Genomic DNA, 21,491 nt, shown 5'->3' with positions numbered 1-21,491 from the left:
TTACATTGCATAGCTCTCCGGAGGGATTTTAAGCTTTTCTATAGCCTTCTCTTTTACCAGAGCTCATGTTGATTTCTGGGGTTTTTTGTTGGCTTTTCTTAGTAGAGGGTGTAGCAGACAGTATTGGTTTTCTGCCACGTCCCCTTGGTATCCACCTCTATGCTAAAGGCTCTTAACTGCAAACACCTGCAAAGCTCTGCCAGTGCCACTGGGAATCTTTCTAGCCCGAGGAGCATCTGGGCCCACCCTCAGGGCAAGACCGAAGTCCTGGAGGGCTAATCCCTTCACAGCTGTCCTCATCTAATGATGGATGTGACTTGGTGGGTAAATACCCAGCTGCTTCTCCCCTCTATTGGAGCACCTCTGAGCTGGGGTAACTCTGGGGTATGGGGTAACAGTGGGCTCCGGGAGTTCCCCAGCAGAACCGCACTCCGGTGACCCCCAGTGTTGTGTTCGATAAGGTCTCCTTTATTGGCTGCCTTCCTTTCCCGTCTCACTTCCCCCACTGCTGTTTCCTCCAATCGGCACCCAAAGAAATGAATGACTAGTACTCAAAAATCCCTCTCTTAGGTTCTGCTTCTAGGGTAACCCACACGAAGACAGAAAGTGAATATAAAGATTTTTTTTCCTACCGATGATCGTGAAGTGAAGGCAACACTTTGTAATTCCCTCTCACAGAGCAACTTTGCCAAGTGCCCTGCTCTGACCAGATGGCATCATGTTGCAGTGAGAAAGCCTTGAACTTCGGGGTTACATTCAATCTTAAGTTCGGATCCCACCTTGGCCATGGACTGGCTGATTGCCTTGTGGGACCTTGCTCATGTTATTTTGCTTCAGTGAGCCTCAGTTTCCCCACTTACAAAAGAGGGATAATACTATCACCCTCCACAATTGTTGAGAAAATTAACTATATCAACAGAACAACACAGTGCCTGGCATATAGTAGCAGACCAGTAAATGTCAGTTCTTTGACCTGCAGTCGATTGTTCACAGCCTCTACCAGTAGAATGGAATGTTCTTGTCCTCATAGCTTTTGTCATGGGAGAATAAAACAGACAGACACCCAGAGCAAGAATGTATCAGGGTTCCTAGCTCTGTGTGATTACGAAACAATGGTAAAGATAAATATGAGGAAAATCTTATCTGGCTAATTTTTTTTCCAGTCCACTTTTTAACTATTTTTTTAAATTCTGACATTATAGATTAAACGGAATTGTATTAACATTCTACTCTTGTGCTCTGCTATGGCAAACAAACAAACAAACAAAAAAACCATTCATGACCAAAAAACCCCAAATAAAACAAAACACAGAGAAGCTTATAAAACTAAATATGGAACTAAGCTCTAACAGCTGAATGGAGAAAGGAATTAAAATAATTTAAAAATCACAAGTTTATGGTAAAGTGCAGAGAAACTGAAAATTTACAGACTGTTTAAAAACCGAAATTGCTGACTGTTCAGAAACTACCCAGATGGATCAAGCGGGGTGAACAGCCAAGAAAGAGAACAGGCGAATCTGCATTGTTTTAACTGCTTCCCATGCTACCCAGCTCTGAGGTGCGCCTGGCAGTTAGATCCTGAAGCAGGCTAATGCTGGCAGCGGACTCAGTGGGGTAGCCTGCCCGTGGGTAGATCCTTTTTCTGGGCTTGCAATTTTGATCTACACCCAAGACATCTGGTATACCTTATTGATTTTAGCGCCCCGACACCCCATTATGCAGTCAATTAAAATGCTTGGAATGGGGAGTTCATGGGTAGTCTTAGTAGATGCATCCAAACCTGCCGGATAGCCTTTCACCTCTGGAGAGTGGACTCAATGTCACTGAATCCACGGTTGCCATGCATCATGGGAAAACGAGACTGGTGCTTTGCCAACAGGGGCAGTGTGGTCAGCGTGGCTGTGGGATGGCGTGCTGTCCTTGAAGAGTATAGGCCTCTAGAGGGAGTCCCCTCAGATCGGGCTTGAGGCACGTGGATGGGCACGTGTGAGAAAAGCTCACACGATTGCTGCCTGTGTTTTGCCCTTCCCGACCACCTGCAAGGATGGCCAGAGAGTTGGATGACCTTCAGGGTTGGGGTGGCTCCATTGTGAGCAGACAGGTCTGTTTGACACACTCAGTGATGGATTGCCAAATGCCAGCAGCTGTAATGGCTGAGTTGGGAAGCATATCGCCTGTCGCCAGACCCGAGTCTCCGCACTCCCTCGTTGTATTTCCTTGACCCTGAAACTGCCTTTCCCGATGAGAGAGCCACACTGATAGCAGGGACCGTCAGGCTCAGGGTGACCCGCATCCGCGTGACCACACACTGTTGTGTGAGCAGCTGTGCTATTGTGCTGATGTCCTCTTCCAGTTTGTCAATCATCATAGGTAAGGATTTAAAGGTAGCTTTAGAGGGTCCGGCCAAAGTGGTCATTATCAGCACGATTCTCTTCTGAGATGTTGACATATGCACCATGCTCCCCACAAATCCTGACTGATTCTCCTTTCTTTCTGAAAATACTGCCAACTTCTTTTACATGCATGAAGAGCCGGATGGTGAATGTGACATTGAATCCACTTTCAATCAGCCTCTCACCATCTGCAGGGCCCCTGTCACCTTCCTGCCAGGTGGTAGTGTTCCTCTCCCTCCCCCTTCCCCCCACCCCCCCCCCTTCTGCCCTTCCCCTTCCCACTCACTCCCCTTTTTCTCATTGGGCCTGCAGTTTGGGGCTTTCACCAGGGCCAGTGACTAAAGAAAAGACTCCAAGGAAGGAGACAACCAAACCCTAAGCATGAAAGGAAAACAAGTGATACATTTGATTACATTTGAATGAAGAAATTTTGTTCAACAAAAGACCCCATTAAGAAAGAGAAAAAGCAAGCCATAGAGCAAGAGAAGATATTAGCAACTCCTATATCCAACAAAGGACTTTTATCTAAAGAACTCCTATATATTAAGAAGGAAATAGAAGCCCAGTAGAGAAAAGAGCAAAAGGCTTGGACATGGGCTGCACAAAAGAAGATATCCAAATGACCGGTAAACATAAAATGTGCTCAACCTTATTACCAATCAAAGAAATGCAAATTAAAATCACCACTATGCATCAAATATATTGGCAAAAATGAAAACCTCTGACATTAGCAAGTATAATTTAGGATGTGGAACAACTGGAACTCTCATACGCTGCTGGTAGGAGTATCAGTTGGTGCCCTTGATTTGGGAAAGAGGTAGACATTATGTGTTGAAGTTGAAGACACTTATACCCTATGCCCCTCCAATGCATACTGTATAATTCCATTTATTTAGCTTTCAGAAACAGAGTAAACAAGTGTATAGTTTAGGTATGCACACTTAGGTGGCAAAACAGTAGAACACTGCAAGGAAGTCATTACCATAAAGTCAGTAGGAAAAAGTCATGGAAACGGAGAGAGGAATTTGTAATGGGCCAGGAGTACACAGCAGTCTAACGGAGAGGTTGGCAATATTCTATTTCTTGACCTGGGTGGTAGTTACAGGAGTGTTTAGTCTACAAATAATTCATTATGCTACATGTTTGCACTTCATGTCCTTTTCCATGTGTTGTACTTAGTTTTAAGAAGGTTGAAGAAAAAGCTTTCTCCAAGTATGCTCTGAGAAACATTGGTTGATGAGATTTTAATATGTTACTCACAAAAAGGATTCCATGGCCAAATACATTGCAGCCCTGGGATAAATAAGGATGAACAGGTCTTTAATATGCCAGGATACACTGTGACATTCCAAGAGGAATCAATGCAGTGACGTACGTGACCGTGGAACCCTTTTCTTAGTGGACATTTTACAGAGTATATACTTAGGAAAAGCAGATGGAGAAAGACATACAGCAAGTCCCAGTTTTATGCACCTGTTGACTTGGTCCAACCGAGGACTTCAGGAGGTTTATGGAAAGCATAGGATGCAAAGTAGCAAGCAAATGAAGTTTTAAGCTGTGCTGAACTGGAGCCCCTCAATATTATTAAGATCTTTATAATTTCAGGTGTTTAGTCCATTGATCCCAAATACTGAATAGTGAGGGGTCAGCTTTTACCCATACCCGTACTTTCTGCCATGTGTCTTCCAGTTTTCCTAGTCATTACATTGATAATTTTCTGTGGGTGGATGGGACAGCCCGTACTTGCTTACTTCTTGTTTTATGTTTATGTCAATCGGCTGTTTATAAGCAAAATCATCCTCATGGGATCCCACATCTGCCCTAATGCTGGTGCTGTAACTCCTCTCTCACTGGGACACTAGGTCCGTCAGCTTTCATTGTATCACCATCCCCGATAGTGGCTTAAATAAAACGACGATCAGGATTCTGTGGTCTGGAAATTTGGGCTGGGCTCAGATAGAGGAGTCTTCTGCTGGCCTTAACTGGTGTCACTCGTGTCTGCGGGCCACTGCTGGATCAGCTGGGATATGAGCTGGTGGTTAACTGAGGCAGCCATTTGAGTTCCAGCCATGGATTTCTCTCATCGTCCATCAGGCAGTCCTGGAGGGGCTTCTTCACGTGGCAGCTCTAATGAGAGTCCTAAGAATAGCAAGAAAGGGACAGCCCCAACGCGCAAGTGCTTTTCAGATCTTTGCTTGTAGCACATTCGTGATTATCCTACTGGTCAAACACATCACATGGCCAAATCTAGAGTCAGTGTAGAAGGAGACTACACGAGGGTACGGGTATAGAGAGATGGGACAAATCAGGAGCCATTACTGCATCAATCTGCCAAAAGCACTTCTGTCATCATGGCCGTTCATTATCAAAACTATCTCTAAAACCACGCTGACTTCTGGCACCCCTGATATCAGTCAAAATCACTGCTGAGTTGTATTTTTGAAAACAAACCTGTTCATGAGTTTGGATCATTTTCAAGGAATGATCCAAATAGGAAAGGCTGATTAAAATAGAGATCCATTACATTTTCAAAGATATGATGAAATGTAAACAGTTTCCTCTAGGGAAAGTGTGCAAGATGATTATTCAAGGAGAAATTTAATTATAACCTAAAAAAAAAAACCCCAGGGATTCCTGCAGATATGGATTATCGTTAGATTGCATTTGTTACAGAAATACAAAAACGGTGACCTTTCTTTTAATTCCATTTGTTTTTATTTAACAAAATCTGTTCCCTGTTTTTTTTCAACACGACTCTGTCTTGTTTACAATGTAACTGTTGCAGGCTTCGAATTATTATCTAAAACTGGACGGATTAACTCTGTCTTTTGGAAGAGCAAAAGCCTGTGATGTTGGGTAATAATGGCTGTGGGAGGCAGTAATGAAAAGGCAGAACAGTCCCAGGCCTGCTTTCTGTTGTTTTCAGGCACTGACAGTCTATGGCAACGGCCATGTTGAGGTGCCAAGGGACTCCTTTCTTCAAGTCCTAACAGTATTTGGAGGCAATTTCTCCCAGCAGATGGCAAGGATCATCAGGTGACTCCAGATGGGAATACCAATCTTGATTCCATTTGACCACTTAAGGATTGATTTTATACTATCAACACCAGAAGAAAGGATCGTCACTAAGAATTTTAGGCTCTCAGTTTTGTCATCCATGGTTAAGATGTCCTACTTTTTGCTTTGGAGGACGCTGAAGTCTACAGATTGTTTGGAATTTGATCAGGTCATAGTTTTTCTTCTAAGCTTTTTGTTTAGAAGTTGACATGATGATGTGATGATGACGATAGAGAGTAGCAGATCTTGCCAATTTCTTGACAAGAATCATATCATTTGACCTTTACAGCCACGCTCTTAAAGTTTAACACCCTCCACCTCCCCAACAGATCTCCGTAAGGGAGCTGATAACGAGCAGCAAAATGGAGCAGTAGGAGTTCTGGCACATCTTCTCTACCATATCCACCCCGAAGTTTTATTGCTTGATGAAGTCATATGAAGTTACGGAACCCAAGAGAGACCGGGGAGCATCCTGGCTATCTCACAGCTATAACTTTCAGGTACCAGATCCTTGAGAAATGACCTTTTACATTTACATATAGTTTTGTCTCTGTCTTAGGCCAATTAAAGGCACAGACTCAGGAAGCAGACTGCTTGGGATCAACCCCAGAGCTGCCATTTTACTAGCTGTGTGACCTTGGACAAGTTGTTAAACCTTTCTCGGCCTTGATTTCTTCAGCTGCAAAAAGGAAATGATAATAGTATTCTTTGCAAGTGGATTCTTGTGTGCTAAACAGCTTAAATCCAGTAGAGATTTTCAGGTTTTTAAACGTTTTTTTAAGTAAAAAACATTTTTTTCTGGTTTTAAAAGTAATGCATATTCTTTGTAAAAGTTTAAAAAATGAAGAGTTATACAAAATTGCTTTTAAACTTTGAAGTATCCACATTCTACTATCCTGAGACAATACACCGAACGATCCAGAATTTAGCAGCTCGAAGCAATAATCATTACTTCATAACGCTGGGTCTGGCAGCTTGGGTTCAGTATATCTGCTGTGTCCTGGAGGCTTGGCTGGGTCGGGCGGCCGACCATGGCCTCCTTCACAGCTGGCAGCTGGCAGATGTTGACCAGGACACCTCAGTTTTCCTCCACATGAACTTCCCAGCAGGCTGTTCACTTGCCAGAGAACAGGTTGGTCACCTGTTCACACGGCGGTCTCAGGGTTCCCAGCGCAGCACCAAGAGACAAAGCACCGAAGTGCAAGCAGTTTCCATGCGTCTGCTGAAACCACACACCTGCCAAAGCCCCACTGGCCAAACCAGTGACATGGCTAAGCACAGATGTAAGGGGTCAAGGATAGATTTCGCTGTTTGATCTGAGGAGAGCCAAGGTCACAATACAAAGGTACAAGCATACGGAGATAGCAATAATTTGTGCTGTTTTTTTGTAATTCATTGCAAATAAATACTGTTAAAAATTACGTATACATAAAATATACATGTGTATGCATGTATACATATACGTATGCCCTTTTTACATGAAAAAATATACGCCCAAACAAAAGTGATCATATTTCTTAATGATTTCTATATATTTTTTAAAGTGATGATAGCAAACAGGGTGTTTTTGCCTTGTGTTTTTTTCCATTAATTACATTCTGGGGCATTTTATTTTATTTTAAAGTTTATTTATTTTAAGAGAGAGAGAGCACGAGCAGGGGAGGGGCAGAAAGAGAGAGGGAGAGAGAGAATCCCAAGTAGGCTCTGTGCTGTCCGTACAGAGCCCAGTGCGGGGCTCGATCCCACAAACCGTGAAGTCATGGCCTGAGCCGAAATCAGTGAGGGCATGGAGGCAGGAAGCAGCATTATAGGGAGAAGAAAAGACTGATGTTCGACAGGCTACAGTGCAGGGTACTGCAGGAGGGAGGTAGGGCAAAAAGCTAGGGAGGCAGGCACAGATCAGATGCTGAGGAATCTCTGGGCTAAGATGAGAGGTTATCTTGAAAATGGTGAGGGGCCATTGGAGGTTGATACACATGACTTCTCTTTTTTTATTTAAAAATATGTTTAATGTTTGTTTATTTTTGAGACAGAGAGAGAGAGAAGGTGGGGCAGACAGAGAGGGACATGGAACCTGAAGCAGGCTCCAGGCTCCGAGCTGGCAGCACAGAGCCCGAAGTGGGGCTCGAATGACGCTGGGCTCAAACTCATAAACTGCGAGATCATGACCTGAGCTGAAGTCCGATGGTTAACTGACTGAGCCACCCAGGCGCCTCTATATTGGGGCATTTTAATGTCCTCATTTTAAGATGTACATAATATTACAGTGTATGGGTTTACCATGACAAATTTAAATAAAGTGTCTTGTGGGACTTTTAGGGTGTTTCCAATTTTGCAATAAACTTCTGAATATGTAGACTTTTATATAATTTTCTCATTACTTCCTTGGCGTACACATTTGAACTTCTGACATATTGGGAGGATACCCTACAGAAAGATTCTCTCCGGAGATGATATTCAAAATACTCAGCAATAGATTGGATACTGACTGGGGCGCCTGGGTGGCTCAGTCAGTTAAGCGTCCAACTCTCGGTTTCAGCTCAGGTCCTGATCTCACGGTTTGTGAATTTAAACCCCACATTGGGCCCCGTGCTGACAGCTTAGAGCCTGCTTAGGATCCTCTCCCTCTCTGCTCCTCCCATGCTTGTGGGCTCTCTCTTCCTCTCTCAAAAATAAATAAATAAAATTTTTTTTATAAAAAGAACGGATACTGACCTCAGTATAGAGCAGAGTCTACAAAGTAACCCTTTAATTGTTGGATTGAGAGGTGCAGGTTACAGGACAGAAGGCCAAGCAGCTGGGAGTGAGTAGTACTCAGAGGTGGTGGTGCTGGGATGTCTTATCGACCAGTACAAGCACACGAAATGTCTGCCACGGAGAAACGTGTGGAATCTGTTTTCCATCACCCTCTCCACCCGAAGGTGCTGTCTTTCTTTTCAGTCTTTGCAAATCTGATCCATGATAACAACGAAAATAATACCATCTTGTATTATGTTTTATGGTCCAACACCACTTGTATTGGGTTGTTACTGTTGCTTTTACTGAATTGCCTGTTTATGTCCTCTGCCCACTTTGGGGGGCGGGGATTCTTCTTCTCATTAGAAAGCTAATATTTGGGGCGCCTGGCTGCCTCAGTTGGTTAGGCATCCGACTCTTGATTTCAGGTCGGGTAATGATCTCAAGGTGGTGGGATGGAGCCCCTTATCGGGCTGCTTGGGATTCTCTCTCTCCCCCTCTCTGCCCCTCCCTCACTCGCGCTCCCTCTGTCTTTCTCAAAATAAATAACAACAACAAAAAAGAAAGCTAGTATTTACTGATGCCTTACAGCGTGTCCCTTTTCTAATCCCTTAATAGGCATTACCTATTTTAATATCCACCATGGCCATATAAACTTATTATTCTACCTGTTTTAGAAGTGTGAAAATGGAGGCGGAGATTCAGTAGTGTGCCCACCAGGATCTTGTTTGTAAGTGATGCGGCCAAGAATCAAATCCAGACAGCTAGATCCTGTGACTTAGCTTCTTAATCATTCTGACCGATTCTCTTACTACTGCAGTACTTATAAGAGCTTTTTACATACGGATATTAACTGGGGTTTATTTTTGTTTGTTTATTTATTTTGAGAGATAGCACACGAGCAGGGAGAGGCAGAGAGAGAGGGAGACAGAGAATCGCAAGCAGGTTCCCCACTGTCAGCACGGAGCCCGAGCCGGGACTCGAACCCACGAACCGTGAGATCATGACCTGAGCCAAAGTCATGAGTCGGACACTTAACTGACTGAGCCACCCAGGCGCCCCTGGATATTAATTATTTTCATACATGTTGTACATTTTTCTCTGTCTTTCTGCTTTTAACTTTCTTTACGGCGTTGCTTGCCGTCCAGGTGTTCACAAATCTTACGGATGCACTTTCCCGCATGAATTTCTTCCAGTCTGATTGAGGTTGAACTGGCAAATAAGTGTCATCTATTTTAAGTGTACCCCATGACGACTTGATACACGTGTACACTGTGAAAGGATTCAGCTGATCGAATCAATGAACACATTCGTCACCCCACATATTTCCTTTTTTTTTTTGGTGAAAACACTTAAGCTCTACTCTCAGCCAATTTTAATTATACAATGCAGTGTTATCAACCGTAGTCATGATGTTATACATTAGAGCCTTAGAATTCATCCGTTTTATAACTGATAATTTTATACTTATAACTGGTAATTTTATACAGTTTAAAAATACTTGATATGGTCAAATGGCTCAAGCATTTTTCTTGATGGGCTTTGTCTCTAATAGCATTCTCAGATGTTCCCTATCTAAAGGATATAAAAATATTCATCTTTATTTTCTTCTATATAGACCTTCAGAATGGCCTGTGTTAAGAAAATATATGTGTTTAGACCCCAACTCCGACCTATTGAATCAGAATTTCTACAGTGAGAGCTAGATGTCGATGCTTTTAAAGCGATACACAAACTTACAGTCCAGGAGGACCGGTCAGTACGCACATGTATCTCTTCTTCTCAAAGCACATGAAATTGACTGAAGAAATAATAAATTAAGAAGATATCTACAAAATCAGTTCCAGCTGCGTTAAAAAGTTAGTTGTGAAACCTCAAACTTAACTTTTAGAAGACCATGTAGGAGAATATCTGATATCTGTATTAGAGTTCTCTAAAGAAACAAACCAATACATATACACGTACACACACACACATATACATGGGAAGAGAGAGAGAGAGAGAGACAGAGAGAGAGAGATTGATTTTAAGGAATTTCCTCATCTGACTGCGGGGGCTAGAAAGTCCTCAATCTCAAGGGCAGGCTGACAGGCTGGAAATTCTAGCAAGAAGTAGATACCTTGAGTCTGAAGGCAGTCTGGTAGCAAAATTCTTTCCTCTTCTGGGGACCTAAATCTTTTCTCTTAAGGCCTCCAACTAATTGGATGAGGCCCACATACACTATGGATGGTAATCTGCTTTAGCAAAGTCTAATGATGTAAATGCTAATCACACCTATAAAAAAACCTTCACAGCAACGTCTAGACTGATGTTTGGTCAAACAACTGAGCACAACAGCCTAGCTGAGTTAACAAAGAAAATTAACCACCACAGTAGGTTTATGACCCTGTGGTAGGAAAAGACTTTTTTTTTTTAATTTTTTTTTCTTAACGTTTTTATTTATTTTTGAGACAGACACAGAGCACGAGCAGGGGAGGGGCAGAGAGAGAGGGAGACAGAGAATCCGAAGCAGGCTCCAGGCTCTGAGCCATCAGCACAGAGCCCGATGTGGGGCTCGAACTCACAGACTGTGAGATCATGACCTGAGCCGAAGTCGGACGCTCAACTGACTGAGCCACCCAGGCACCCCTGGAAAAGACTTTTAAACCACACACACACACACACACACACACACAGGGGGTGGGGAGAGAGACGCGGGGGGAGAGAGAGAACTGGGGGGAAATGTTTTCATACTCTCTGAAGGTCCTCCTCCTCATTCGAGATGCCCCCCAAATAGTCCAGAATCCATATTAGATAATAAGCTTCGCGGGATCATTGCAACTTGCTTCCTTGCCAGAGAGCTATTTTCTTTCTTACACTTCTGTGATTCCTGATAAACACCAAGAAACACAGTACAAGAACATAAAAGAGACGAGTGTGTTTTAATTTAGGCTCCACAAACCTAGATATTAGCCATGGTACCACAATATCCCAAGCCAAAATACCAAACAATGATGGATTTATTGTTTCCCTAATTTAAAACAAGCCTGATTTATTTTTAAAAATGCAACCTCAAAACACAACTCACCAGACGTGATATGGAATGTATTATATGCCTAACCGAAAAACAAAACACTACTCGGTACAGTGGATTTGAAAATTATCTTGCTATTAATAGAACTCCCGGATGGCTGTGATCTGTTGGATATGATACATTCAGGTTTTGGCAGCTGCTGGGGACTGAAAACAAGACGTTCCATGTTCCATACGTTACTACTTAATAAAGAAACTAGGTCATAAAATAGCCCTTTGGTGAATTGTTTTATACGCCCATAACAAATATTTGTTGAATCTAAAAGCGTCCTTCTCTTTCCTTTTATATTTTGAGATCCTGATGCTGAGCTACTGATTGAAGTGTCCGGATTGAGGACCTTTACAAACATATCTGTTGGACAGATGACACTTTCACGAGTTTTCGTCAGATAACACTGATCTCTTCTGCTAATCTCAAAAATTTCTTTTAGTGTTTGATTGGAAAACATTTCTACCTACTGGCCCCATTAAAGACAAGCTTTTTTAAAAAAATTTTATTTAAATTCCAGTTACCTTACAGTGTAATATTAGTTTCAGGTGTACAATTTAGTGATTCAACACTTACATACAACACCTGGTGCTCATCACAAAAGGTGCCCTCCCTAATCCCCATCACCTATCTAACCCATCCACAAACAAGCTTTTTTTTTAAAAAAATGAGATTACAAAAAAAAAAAAAAGCTTTCGTGAATTTTGGGGGTTGTTTTTCTTATTTCAAAAAGACTTTGAGATGAGGGTTCATAAAAACCAATACGGAAATGCAAGTGGAGGTGGAAGAAGCAAGGAGGATGATGCGTCAAACCAAGTCTCCAAGAGGACGGCTTAGGCTCAGTCCTGCTCTGGGGATAGTGTAGGTCCTCATGAGGGCACAAGGGAGCTGGAGTATTTATAGACACCCCCATCCCCATGATAATCAGTCGATCAAGGCTCACTGCAGCAGAGAGTTCTAGGCACTTCTGGATCTCCTTGCGTGGACAGACTGGGTTCTGGCAGCCTGCGGATTGTCCTCTAACGAAGAGATACAGGTGCCGTCTGGGTGCGGTGGGGGCAGTGACAGGTGTGTGTGATGGTGGTGAAGGGCTCTAAGGGGATATGTGCAGACATCAGACAGCATCTGCCTCACTGTTGCACAAGGCGTAATTTGTAAGGGTCTCTCCATAAATTCAGAGCAAGCCTAGGTATGAAGGGAAGGAAGTAGTGGGGCCCCTGGGCGGCTCAGTCGGTTAAGTGTCCGATTCTTGATTTTGGCTCAGGTCATGATCTCACGGTTCATGAGTTTGAGCCCCGCGTTGGGGCTCTGTGCTGGCAGCATGAAGCCTGCTTGGGATTCTCTCTCTGCCTATCTCTCAAAAGAAATAAATAGACATTTGTTTTTAAGTGAAGGGAAGGAGGCACTATGTTGGCGATTTAAAATATTTTCCTTGGTGTCCCTGCCCCCCAGGTTGAGTCAGGAGAAAGGGGTTAAAGAGGAGTTCACATGGAGGTGGACGACTCTGTTATACTTCCCTCATGAGGGCAACCCCCTCAGTAGTTCCCGAAGTCTGGAGAGGGTGGACAATGAGCAGGTCTGGAGGGCAAGAACAGAAAACCAATCCTGAAGGAGGTACTTGGGTCAAAGACAGAAAAATGAGCTCAAGCCAAGGCTTCACTGAGGAGAGGAAAGAGAAGGGGATGGTGGGAAACAGCTGGAACTGGAATAGCCATTATTATAATTATAATACAAGTTATAACCATATTGTACAATATATATAGTAATGCAATAGATGAATTCTTAAATTCTTTTTTAACTTTTAAAAAATATCCATTTATTTTTGAGAGAGACAGAGACAGAGTGCGAGCTGGGGAGAGGCAGAGAGAGAAGGATACACAGAATCTGAAGCAGGCTCCAGGCTCCGAGCTGTCAGCACAGAGCCCAACGCGGGGCTCAAACTCACAGGCCGTGAGATCATGACCTGAGCCGAAGTCAGACGCTCAACTGACCGAGCCACCCAGGTGCCCCAAGAAATGAATTCTTTAAATAGCCATAATACAAATTGAATGCAGTACCCACATTCTGACTACTCAATAGCTACATGTGGCTAGTGGCTACCATATTGGACAGCATAGCTCTAGAACATTCCATCATCACAGAAAGTTCTGTTGGACAGCCCTGGCCTGGGGCTTACTGAGTGGATCAGAGGTTGAGATGTAATGGGCCTCTCTCTCATCTCAAACTCTTGTTTTCTTCCTCTCCATATTCAGCTTAGAACAGATCAAATTTTGCCACTGGGATTCCCCTGAAAAATTTGCAGTAGCTTGTTGAAGGGCGATAGTATTGAGATACTTTTAAACTTTCTGTCTGGAGTTATCTTTGTTAAATGACTTTTGACTCCTGAGTTTTTAGCGGTTAAATGTTAACTCGGGTTTAGTACACATTGAACGTCCAACGAGTATTAGAACAACCGGCCGGTCGTGTTCACTTTCTTCTTCCGTTGCTGTCTTCCTCTGCCTTATTGTTTGTGTACATTTTAATCTTTACAAGGAACAGGAACAAAATATGCTCTTAAGGGGGAGGAGGCAAGAAGCCACACAGGAGCCCCAAAAGTGTCAGAATGGAACTTTGTCACTTTCTCTTTCACCCTTATTTTCACGTGGTCAGGGCAGGACAATTCCACTTAGCTGCTGGGACAAATTCTGACCAGATCACGTGACCAGCTAGAATTTGGGCATATACTTCCAAAAGCTTGGTATCAGCTGCTACCGTCATTGGCATTCAGGAGCATTTTAAATAATTTTTTTAATGTTTATTTATGTTTGAGACAGAGACAGAGCGTGAACAGGGGAGGGGCAGAGAGAGAGGGAGACACAGAATCTGAAACAGGCTCCAGGCTCTGAGCTGTCAGCACGGAGCCTGACGCGGGGCTTGAACCCACGAACCGTGAGATAATGACCTGAGCCCAAGTCGGACACCTAACCGACTGAGCCACCCAGGCGCCCCGATTCAAGAGCATTTTTAAACTGCAGATTGCCTTGTGGGCCACAGTCAAAAGTCCAAGGTCGAGGAGATCCTGTGTTGTCGTTGATCACCTTTTTTCCAAACAAGAACTACAGACTGTCTTAATTTGGGTACCCTCGGAAGAAGGCCCTGACACAGAGATTCAAATGCGAGCACTTTGATTATGTAGTAATTCCAGGAAACACAGGTGGGGATGCGGGAAGGGGGAGGGAGAGCAAGAGCGAGGAAAATACACCATCAAGCCAGTTTCTCAGAGGCAACTCTGCGATCTACTGCTTCAGAATGATCCCACTGCAGGGGGAGAGGGCTTATCCGTCATTTCTCATCCGTCATCGGTTGAGGGATGTGGGGGGAGAGGAAGTGCGGGAGCACCATGGGCCTGCTGTGCGCGTGAGCAGAGAGAGCCCTCAGAGCACTGCACGTTCAGGTGTTGAGCCCTGCGTGCCCGGCAAAGTGCTGAGTGTTGAAGGGTGGGGGTGGGGCATTCACAGAGTCTGCCACACAATCTTAGTTTTCTTTTTAAGTGGACAAAACAGACCCAAGAGTCTTAGAGTACAGCCCATCCGTGCCCTAGTAGGGCTCAGCCACTGGTGCAGAGAGATCATGAATCACCGCCAAATGGAAAAACAAAAGAACTTTAATGGGCAGTTTGACCTCTGGTCAGAACATCCCCAAATAGTTGAGAAGGAGGACAGAGCCTTTGGTGTTAAATGCCTCTGGACTGAGAGGGCGGGGAGAGTGTTCTGGCTTTTGCACCAAAGAAGACATGGAACAACATATTTTAACCACTTGTCAGAGGATCCACGGACGGCTCGGCATTCTGGAATTTTTGAGAGAGACTTACCAAATGCTTTCTGCTGAGGCTGACGGAGCCAAGCTGGGGCATTTGCATGCCAGGAATATATGGTTGCATATGTGCCACTGTTTGTCTGTTTGCAAAGTATGCCATATGTTGACAGGCTGACATGTGTTGAGCTATCTGGAAGATCAGTCAAACAGAAAGAAGAGCCAGAAGGTAAGAAAGAGCGGAGGAAGGAAAATAGGAAAGTGAAAACAAACCCTCGTGAGTTTGGCTAGCTGGTGAGTTCCCCGATCATAAGGGGTGTATCTCACAGTGGTTCCTATGGAAAGGATCTTGGCGATTATCTGGTCCGGTGCCCCCATTCCTAAATGGACAAACTGAATGCAGAGTTCTCCTGGCCCAACGAACAGAAGGTCGGGAGTAGGACGCCCAGAGCTCTCCTTCCCTTCTGGGCTTTAGTTTCCTACATGCTCACGTGCTCACCCACCTGCCCCTGTCTTCCCCTCTCTCCTCCTGTCCATCCGGTCTCTGTCCACAGCCCCAGTGTCTCGGGCTCCCCCCATCCCTAATGCGTATGATGCTGCAGTTGAGCGGCAGCATTCAGTGTCCCCTGAGCATGACATTGGTCCCCTCTCCCATGGGCCTTTGTCCCCATTGTTCCCTCTGCCTAGCCTTCCCTTCCCTTTAATGCAACGTTCGCAGGCCCAGCCATCTTCAGGGTCAGTGCAGATGGTACTTGGTCATGCATCCGTCCCTCGAATGCCAAGCTGGAAGTAATCTCTCCCCCTCTGTACTACCGTCACACTCCGTGTTTCTATTAGACCATCCATTAGTCCTGCCTTGCAGTATAGTTGCTGATGCTCACTTTTCTCTATAAAATTATAATCCATTCACATGTAGAGATTCTTTCCTCTTTGACCCTCTTCAGTGCCTATCAGAGAAGCTTCAACACGGTACTAATAGTAATTGTCAATTATTGAGTGTTGACTGTGTGTTAAGCACCGTGTTTAAAGTTTTACATGAACTGGATTATATACTTCCCCCAGTAACCCTATGAAGCAAATACCGTTAGTCTCATTCTATACCTGAGGAACCTGAGACACAGAGAGGTTAAGAAACTTGCCTAAGGTAACACAGCTGGGGAGTCCGTCTTAGGGCTGCTGATGCCCAAGTTTAAGCTCTTACCCAGAAGGCCACACTTCCTTCCAAGGACCATCTGAGGATTTGAATTTATTTCACTGTTATTAAATACTGAAAAGATAATTTTTATTTAAAAAACAATTAAATATTGGAATCTATAAAAAAAAAAGATGTCCTCTCACGAAGAAAGCAAAAAAGGAAACACTAAATAAAAGAGTAAGACCACTTGGATTTTCCTCAGGAAAAAGTTACATGAGCTGCATCAAAGTATTTAAAAATTTTTTTTCATTTTTTAATGTTTATTTATTCTTGAGGGAGAGAGAGACAGCGTATGCATCAGGGAGGGGCAGAGAGAGAGGGAGACACAGAATCTGAAGCAGGCTCCAGGCTCTGAGCTGTCAGCACAGAGGCTGATGTGGGGCTTGAACCCACGAACCGTGAGATCATGACATGAGCCGAAGTCAGACGCTCAACCGACTGAGCCACACAGGAGCCCCAGTTTCTAAAATGTTTTATCACTTCCATCTACCTAAAGAGTAAAATGAAGAGTGCTGATGCATAGGGGCACTTGTACCCCAATGTTTATAGCAGCACTCTCAACAATAGCCAAATTATGGAAAGAGCCTAAATGTCCATCAACTGATGAATGGATAAAGAAATTGTGGTTTATATACACAATGGAGTACTACGTGGCAATGAGAAAGAACGAAATATGGCCCTTTTTAGCAATGTGGATAGAACTGGAGAGTGTGATGCTAAGTGAAATAAGCCATACAGAGAAGACAGATACCATATGGTTTCACTCTTATGTGGATCCTGAGAAACTTAACAGAAGACCATGGGGGAGGGGAAAGAAGAAAAAAAGGTTAGAGAGGAAGGGAGCCAAAACATAAGAGACTCTTAAAAACTGAGAACAAACTGAGGGTTGATGGGGGGTGGGAGGGAGGGGAGAGTGGGTGAGGGGTATTGAGGAGGGCACCTGTTGGGATGAACCCTGGGTGTTGTATGGAAACCAATTTGACAATAAATTTCATATTAAAAAATAAAAAAAAAAGAGTAAAATGTAAGTCCTCATCCTCCCCCAGAAAAGCGATTTTATAAAGTTTAGTGTCGTTTATGAATCCTTGAAACTGCGGAAGGCTGGGAAACCACGTGAATCCTTGTTAGTTGGCTGAAATCTCACCAGACCTTGTGTTGGGTTGGGAAGGGCTGGAAGCGCCTCAGGAGTCTGCCATTCTTCGGTGGGTGTGGGCTAATTACGCTTTATTTTTGTCACCTCAACCGGGACACAGCCGGCAACAGCAGTGTCCGTTCTGTGACAGCCCGAAGATCGACAGAGATTTTAGATGCAGGTCTGCATAGCCAACCACTCCTTCTGGAGCATGGGGCCTGACGCAGAGAACCCCGAGCAGTTAGATCACAGCGGTCCAGAGTTACTGTTGTATTGCACTTGGGGAAACTGTACAGAGGTGACGGGCCGGCAAGGTGGGACAGGGCTTCAGAGGCTGCGAGGCGAAGTGTCCTGGCGGCGGGCCCCCGGTGGTGGCCCACCGCACGTGTTTGACAGTGGGTGACGCGGGCTGAGCTGCCCAGACCCCGTCAGCCGCCCTTTTCTCCCGTGTCACGCGGGGATGATGACGCTCCTCGGAAAAGGTTGTTGTGATGCCTTAATAGCACAGGGGGGGCTTCCCAGGCCTGAGTCTCCCACATATCACCGGATCGGTCAGGATCATTTTAAGGGAAGTTTGGTACGGGGATCTGCCACAAAAGTGTGGGCAAAGTTCAAGGAAACCAGCTGAGGTGTGGTGCAGGCCCCAAGGTCAGCAATTGTGGGGGGCTGTTAGCATGCCAGGCCTGAAAGGGGGCAAGAGAAGGGAGCATGGGCAGAACGGGGGAGCTGTTTAGAGGAAGCTGTGCAGGAGAGGAAGTAGGACACCGGCAAGTACCCCAGCCTCACTCTCCTCCCACCCCCCAACTCCTGCTGGGGCTCCTCATTGGCTGCGCCCAGCCAGCCGCAAGCCCCCCCACCCTCCCGCCCCAGGTGAGCCAGGAAGACCAGCCCCCGCCCCCCCTCCGGGGAGGGAGAGCAGAGAGAGTGGCTGGGTGGGGTGGGGTCAGGCAAATGGAGCCGACCCAGTGCTCAGCCTCTGTGAGCAGTTTCCCATTTCCCCCCTTCAAGTACCCCACCCCCGCTTTCTTACCTGAAATACATTTATTTACTTTAAGAAAGAGACTTCTTAAGTCTCATCCTAAGCAGTGATATCCATGAAACCATGAGTTGGAAGGGCTAGGGTTTTCTCTAGAATATACCAGAAGCTTGGTCTGAGTTCAGCACTTCATGAATAAAGTGGCCATCTCTGCTGCTGGGAGTCACAGGTGAACAGGCAGTGGAACACTCCCATCCCTACCGAAACAAAAAACACGTTACTATTAAAAATGCCATCTTCCCCCACTATGTTTTCTAACCCGATTGCTAATTTGTAGAAAAGGATATAAATGAGTTTTGTGTGTTTGTTTTCTAACTGGCCCACCTTAATGAATTTGATTATTTGGCCCATTGGTTTTTCATTAGATTCTTTTGGTTTCTCCAAGCAAACGAGTAAATCATCCGGGAGTGTTGATAAGTGTTTCGACTGACTGCTATTTAACATCTTATCGTAGTGACTGGAGCCTACAGGGCAGCGTTGAACAAGAATGGAACAAGGGCGGTGAGATCAGGAATTCTCGTTTCTTCTTTACTTCAGCGGAAGTGCTGCAAGGTCTCTTGTTGTTTGTTTGGTAGTATTAAGCATGGTGCTGACTGTTGGCTAATGAGAGATATTCTTTATCTTGTTCAGGAAGGGTCCTTATATTCTTAGGTAACTACGAATTCTTATCGGGAATGGGCATTATGTGTTATCAGTTGCCTCTCAGACATCTACTGAGACCTTACAATCCTGGAATGAATCCTGCTGGACTATGATGTATGATTCTTTAAGTATACTGCTTTACTTTTGTTTCTTTTCTAGAAGCGTTGCATCTCGGTTGGACAAAAAGTGTGTGCCTTAAAGTCCTTCTCAGCATGTTGGTGGACTATAAAACGAGCACGTCAAGTTACGATGCAAGTTATTTATTCTGATAAAGACTGAATACGTAAGGGTGAAAGTGTATGTTGTGCATACAATGATGTTTAAAACAATGGTGTATGATAGTTAACTAGTTACAGGCTCTCAGCAAAATGGGAACATTCCTCAACAGTCCGCAGGCCCCCGAGTCTCTCTTTTACCTCCAGCCGCCTTGGTAGTTTCTTGAAGAACATGGAGACTGAAAGTGGGAAGATTCAGTATACTCAAAGTCGCGTGTTCAGGCTAGAATTCCAAGCTGAGATAAATTTGGGTCTCGCAGATCTGCCTACTTTTCTGAAACCAGATCCAGCATCAGACGTTTCTCTTTTGTCCCTACTTAGGGGTAGGTAAATTGATCGCAGGGTGAGCAAGGACAACTCACGAAGCAAGTGGCAAGGCAAAACACAACGTGAGCACGTTGTGCGAACAGTTTAAAAGTTGTACGTGGGGGTGGGGGGCACGTGCACACGCACGGGTGAGATGTCCTCCGTGCTCGGAACCCGCATAAGTCTGGGCCACCCCGTGGTCCGTCCCGGCCCAGTGCTGCGTTCAGAAGAAACACCACTCCAGCAACCCCAAATAATTGAGCAGCTATTCAGATTTTTCCTGTAGAATCAACAAAATGTAAAGAAGCAAAGCCATTCGTAACACACAACCGAGTTCCTCTTGGCACGCCCTTTCCCACAAACCCCGTGTCCTTGCAGTCCAACACTTGCCCTTCTTTTTTCCGCTGGCTCTCAGGAAGTCCCTAGGCTTTCTCTCCAACTCAGCCTGACCTGGCCTTTGCCATCCTTTACCTTCTAGATCTATTTTTTGTCTCTGCCCTTCTCGCTGTAAAGCAGTCAAGCTCTTTTTGGCCCAGCGCCTCACCGGTGGCCCAGTTCTGCACGTCAAGGCCCAAGAACTATCAGGCAAAGGCAAAGCCCTTAGCAGGCAGCGTTTTTATTTTGTTTTGTTTTGTTTTCCTATAACACACGCAAAAAGAAAATTCCCAGGCCATCTCCAAACCTCTGCTTACCCAAGACTTTAATTTCCCTCCTCCAGCGAACATTTCACCATGTTCTAATTTGACAGATTCGAATCCCCCCACTCCCAGCAAACTAAAATGCAGAACAACGAATAAACAACGAAGTGGTCAAAAGCAGGGAGAGCAAGAGAGAGCTGGGTCATCCCGGGCCTGGGAAAGGAGCTCTGCGGGTGATGGAGTGTTGGGTCTGTTGGCAAAATTATGGCCACAAAAAGTGCTGTCTCTTCTATTTGGCCTGGTTCCCCTGAAGCTGAAGTTTCCCCACAAGTATCATTAAGGCCTCAAGAGAGAGGTACAGGAGGAACAAGGAGGTGTTACGCCGTCTCTCTGCGTCTTGAAGCTGGAGGCTTTGCAAGGGCTGAGGCGCATCTGGCAGAGGAGGGCCCTGCCTGCCCTGGGCAGTTTCTGTCCCAGCCCGGCCCTTGCCCTCGGCCACCCTCTCTGTCTCTAAAGCCCAGACGCCCCCTCCCTCAGAGTAAGGAGCCTATTTTTAAAGACCAGGCACACTCTGAATGTATAATGACTTCTCCTTTTCTCCACCCGGTGCCAATCAGTGACTCATCAACCATTTTCTAAATGACTATGTTTTCATTCCCCAGTTTCCTTCCCACTGAGATATTAGAGAAGATTAAATGCAGCCCCTAGCCGCCTCCCTCCGCTTTTCTGTGTCTTGTTTTAGAGATGGTAATGCCCCCAAAATAGAAGCATTTCATTGAATGCTGATCATTTAGTGACAAGTGAAAACACACACACGCACACACACGCACATGGTGTTAGGGAAAAATCTGTAGGACTTCCAGGAGGATGAAAGAGAGAAGGAAATAGAATCTTGGACTGTGAGCCATGTGATATCTCAACTGGGTGCCATTCCCTGCACCCAACCTTGCCCCAGCTTTCTGGGCCAAAGCTCTTTGTTAAGGACCCCCAACTACACTTTGTGTAGTCACTTGCTACTCTCTCTTCTCTGCGTGCTATTCTCTGCCAAATCTGTGGTTTCCTTTATGAGCCCCTCTGCTCTCCCCAGACACTCCTACCCCTGGCACCTGTCCACTCATGATGCCTTTTCTAGTGCCCTGTGGTCCTGTTAGCAGCCACAGGGAAAGCGATCTCTTTGCTGAGATTTTCTCTTCCTACTCCTCCTCCTGGACGTGACTGTTTCCAAACG

At 45.0% G+C, this 21,491-nt stretch overlaps 1 pseudogene; it reads right to left on the bottom strand.

Moving 5' to 3' along the window:
- Window positions 1–1,527: 1,527 nt before the first annotated feature.
- Window positions 1,528–4,053, bottom strand: LOC109248361 (poly(rC)-binding protein 2-like; annotated as a pseudogene).
- Between the last annotated feature and the right edge of the window lie 17,438 nt (window positions 4,054–21,491).

This window comes from Panthera pardus, unplaced genomic scaffold (genome assembly GCF_024362965.1).
Source record: "Panthera pardus isolate Hobbes unplaced genomic scaffold, ASM2436296v1 HiC_scaffold_27, whole genome shotgun sequence".
NCBI classification, from domain to species: domain Eukaryota; kingdom Metazoa; phylum Chordata; class Mammalia; order Carnivora; family Felidae; genus Panthera; species Panthera pardus.
Note: the sequence above shows the minus strand (reverse complement) of the source record. Positions and strands in the feature narration are given on the sequence as shown.